The 5,000-nt window shown below is 49.0% G+C and overlaps 1 protein-coding gene across 6 annotated transcripts in view; it reads right to left on the bottom strand.

Moving 5' to 3' along the window:
• The window catches only part of pax7a (paired box 7a), a 46,786-nt gene that overhangs the window by 26,073 nt on the left and 15,713 nt on the right, over positions 1 to 5,000 (bottom strand). The gene's annotated exons all lie outside the window — the stretch shown is intronic.

The following is a 5,000-nucleotide window of genomic DNA, read 5'->3' as shown; positions in this document are numbered from 1 at the left end:
TGCAGATGCATGCATCCGTGTGAATAAATGTGCACATTTATTCTAGGCTAAATATTTCCTTTTTCCTATCAAGGAAAGCAGGGAATGCTTCAAAGGCCACTTCATCGGAGGTGACACAAACCTCTTTGGTTGCCACGGCGCCTGCCAGCCACCTCTAAGAGAGCGAGGGGGAGGGGGGAGGGGGGGGAGGGGTGACGGAGGGGATAGGTGCCGAAGAGAGGATTCAAGTGACAGTGGATCCTCTTCTCAAAAGCGCCGCAGAATAAATATTATCTTAATCTGTGGATATTTATACTATATAGAAGAGCTCTGACACACAAGCCTGCCTGTGAGTGGTGTGTGTGTGTGTGTGTGTGTGTGCGTGTATGTGTGTGTGTGTGTGAGGGGGGGGGTGGGGGGGGTCCAGGGGCTGTGCAAGGCAGAGGGCTTGAGGCACCAAATGTGGAGAGGATAGAAGGACGGGGGTGGGGGGGGGGGGGGGGTAGAAGGGTTAATCTGCCCCGGCCACCTTGCTGCTACTCTTACTATACTATTCTCTCTGACTGGCCCAGGGCGACCCGGTCCGCGCACGCCAGAAGAGGTACACAACAAACAGCACAACAGCACAACACGCACGCACACGCTATCACCGGGCCAACACGGTGCTCCCGGTCCCCACCGTGCGTTCGCCGCGCGCCTGTCATTAGACGAATTAGAACACATCTTCTACGTTTACTTTTGAAAAGGCATTTGACTAAGCTGCGTTTTTTTTTCTTTCCCCCGCTGGGGGAACATAGATGTCGGCGCACAAAGAGGGTACAATCCCAGGCCCCGACAGGGAAAACGCCTGACGTCGGTGACTATACCATGTTTCCATCGCACATTACCATTAGAAGTGGTTTTTTTGAACAGAAAAAATTGCATCATTTTTCAACTCCTCTGCATGTCTATTGATGCAGAGCGAGCCCCTTTTCATTCCATGTCACAAAATGTGTATCTTTCATAATTTCCTCATTGAGACATTGACAAGGCATTGTGACGTGCCAGCGTTGCCCCGGGCCTAGTTGGATTGCATCACGCACCGTCCAGAATGAGTGGGTGTAGAGCAAATAAAAGGCAGATACTGGAGACGTAGCGAAGCGTGTACGGGAAGATTCTCGCTATAAATGGAGGCCATCGCTGTTCAAAACAAATTCACAAAACACTGAAAACATGACATCGGTCATCACCGTGACTCGCGGAGGGAGCGCACCCGCATTCATTCATCATTCCTGGTTTTTAACTGGGTTCACGTCTGTTTAAATGGGCCGACATGATCCTCAGACAAATCAAATAAATAAAGAAACAAGCAAAAACAGCCTTCGAAATAACAAGTGTGAGAACAAAAGAGCAACAGAACTGGCTACGTCTCAAGGCCAGCTCTGGAGTTTAATTAAACAAGGAATTACGGGATTATATGGAGACTATCATTACGGGCCACTCCATGATTCTTCTGCGAACATCTTTTTGTCCCCCCAAGCTCCCGCTCAATGATTCTCTGCGGATTACATGGGGCCGCAGGACATGAGGCCGCATTCATTAAATCAATTCTTCAGTCTTATCCGTTTTAATAAAGATTGATTCTTGAAACACGGCTCCACAGAGGCGGAGACACCCTTGAACATACAAAGTTGGGGTATATGTACACATATCCCACAAATATATATATATCCCTTGTTGGTTTTCTTTTTCCCTCTTCTTTTTTTTTGTCCTTCTTCGGCAATGTGTGTATCCATTTGCTCGGTAACTCGCCATGACAACACTTGAGATCAGCCCAGCGGTCTACAGATCACTTTCCAAAGTCACCCCTGTGTTCTAGTGGGTAGGGGGGCTGGGGGGGGAGGTGGGGGTGGGGGGGGGAGGACACAGACTCTGTGGAGTGGGGGGGGGGGGGGGTCTGACACCAAAGAATTCTCCTCAAATTATTTTCCTTTCCTCGAGTTTCCTTCACACTTATTTGGAAACGGGGCATTAAAGAGTACACGTGCACGGCCCCCGTATCTCACTACGTTGTCAGAGACCGTTTAGTGTCAAATTCACTTATATTCTGTGTCCGTTCCAGCTCTGTGTCAACATTAGCATTAGCCGTCAATGACTAATCATTAGCTCATTACGTGGAGCGCGCCCCAGACACTGGGATGTGTTTGCTGTTGCTTGTTGTCTCGCGCTCGCTGCCAAGCCATGCATGCGCCATATGCCGCGCGACCGGGAGCGTCTGCTCTGCTCGCCGCCAAGGACGCTCGGAAAGCACGCTCGGCGTCGAAGGTCAACAGCCGTGCGTGTAGAGGAAGCGGCGGCGTGTGAAACAAAAAGCACTGCTGGCCGCCGGGGGGGACTCAGAGATTCAACACTCGTCTATATGCGGACGAGATGCCGTATAATCAGGGTGCCCTGGGTTCGCCCACTAGAGTTGTTGACAATGAATTGAATTTGGTGTTACGTGGGGTGGTTACTGTTTCCGGGACTCAGGGGGCTCCCTGGGACTGGTGGCCGTGCTGCAGAGAGCCGGTGCGAACGCAAAGCCCAGACTCCTCCAGGTCATTAAGAACACGTTCACGTTCACGTTTGTTTCTCAGGGTGTTTAGCTTCAGGACAATCATTAACTTAACGAAGCCTTGTTATTTCCTGAGACGTCTGTCAGTGCTGCCGAACAAAAGACAAAAACAAAGAGAGGTAATAGCCTATCAACCTGCAGACACAAGCCCCTGTGGGAGAGGGTGATTCAGACAATGGGTCTTCACCTCTCAATGAACGGGCAAATAATAAGCTCCGGTGTCATAACACCTTTTATAATACCTTGTATTTTGTAATGCCTAGCGAAGGTTCAGGCGGTATTGATAAAGCACTTGTGCCTCATCTCCTCACTTATCTTCCTGTTAGAGTATAATGAGGGCCGGTCAGGCAGGGGTGATTACCGCCTTGTCTGCTTCACCCGGGGCTCTCTCTCTTCTCCTTCATATTGATTTAAAACCACCGCCTGTGTAATTAGAAATTAATCAGGTATGCCAATCGTCTGCTCGGGAAGGGTCTGAATAATGTATACAGCCTGGGTTAAATGTATCTTGGGGGGGGGAACTATTTTATTTGTCGATGTGTTTATTTATATGAAGTGCGTGTACCAAAATAAAAGATTTAAAAAACAACCCCCTTAGCGGCATCTCAATAAAAGAAGGTGCCATTGCTTCTTTATTTTGTGTATGCTTGCAGGTGTGGTATACACCGTTTAACTTACTGAAGCTTTTATTCAGTCTATACCCTCAACGCAAAACCCATATATGGGTTTAAGAGTATGTGGACTGTCAGTCTGAAAGGTTAGTGTTTAGGTTTATAAAACAAAAAACACCAAAATAAAGCTCTACTCGTGCCGCTGTTGGTCCTCTAGTGAACCTGGTGAGAGTCTGGTGCCCTCGGATGAGACGCAGATGGAATACTCATCACCATGCTCTTCAGACTGCCCCCTTCCCCATCCCAAGTGCCTCCTCCCTCTCCTCCTCCTCCTGCCCCCGGGTTCTCCCTCACAGAGCCCCTGGACTCCCCAGACCACCACCACCACCACCACCACCACCACCACCACCACCACCACCACCACCACCACCACCACCCATCCCTCCCTGGAGAAGCCCTCCTTCCTTACACCCAAACACACTGAAGCTGTCCACTCCAATAACAGCGTTTAGAGAGCGTCTGACACGGGCAACCTGTTTACATGCCATTTCTTCCTCTGTACCTTCTTCATGCATGCAGGATTTGTTGTTAGGCTGCCAATTCATTACAGTGAATACCATTTCAGCTGCATTTCATACACTAACCTGTACGTAATGCCAAAACCTGATTGGGATGTATTGTGATCATACAGGAAACCCAATATACACGCCTCTCTTGGAAATTAAACTCCTATATATACATTGAAACACAGTAGCATGGAGAAGCATGGAAATCAAGAAGCCTCTGTGTTTGTGTGTGAGCGTGTATGTGTGTGTCAATGTGTGTGCGTGTGTGTGTATGTCCGTGTGTGCGTGTGTGTGTTTGTGTGTGTGCATAGGAGGTTGATTGTGGACCCCTAATCGCTTAGCTTACCTGTTACTTAACAACACACACACACACACACACACACACACACACACACACACACACACACACACACACACACACACACACACACACACACACACACACACACACACACACACACACACACACACGCACACACACACTCGCACACACCAAAACGGGCTGATTTTCCTATCCTAACCCATATGGCCTTGATATCATGCACACCTTTGCAAACAACCCGAGACAGAAAGACAAAAACAGACAGGGCTTTGGCACTGCAGCATTAGCTCATAATGGCTCATTTTGAAAAGCATATTAGTTCCAGCATAATTACAATCAAGCCTCAGACTCCAACTCTACCCGGGACCAGCCGCTAAGCACCAACTCACACCAGTTGACTGTGACTGACAGCAGATTTAGTACAAAACTGCTTCCAACCCCAACACACACACACACACACACACACACACACACACACACACACACACACACACACACACACACACACACACACACACACACACACACACACACACACACACACACACACGCACACAAATACAAACACCCGCCCTCCGCACCACGGGACAAAAATAACACTGCATCTTTTTTTCCTCCCTATTTATGTTTGCTTGTTTATATTTGTGCCACCCTTTTGTTGTCGCCAATATTGCAATTATACTTTTTGTCACTCAAAGGGGGTGAATATCAAAAGGGGCCTAATTATGCAAACAGGGCCCTCCGTGATAAGAGCCATCCGCCGGAGATGGGATCTGCTATCTGTGACATGCATCTGTCTCCGCGCTGCGCACCCCCTGCTCCAGGCCTGCATTTAAACAGCCTGCACTGTCCCCGGGACTGGCTGCCTGTGATTGAAGCAACCAGCGCTGGAGTGGAGGGATGCTTCACAGAGGGAGAGAGCGGGTGGG

The sequence above is a fragment of the Gadus morhua genome, chromosome 13 (assembly GCF_902167405.1).
Source record: "Gadus morhua chromosome 13, gadMor3.0, whole genome shotgun sequence".
NCBI lineage: Eukaryota > Metazoa > Chordata > Actinopteri > Gadiformes > Gadidae > Gadus > Gadus morhua.
This window is presented reverse-complemented; position numbering and strand designations above follow the sequence as displayed.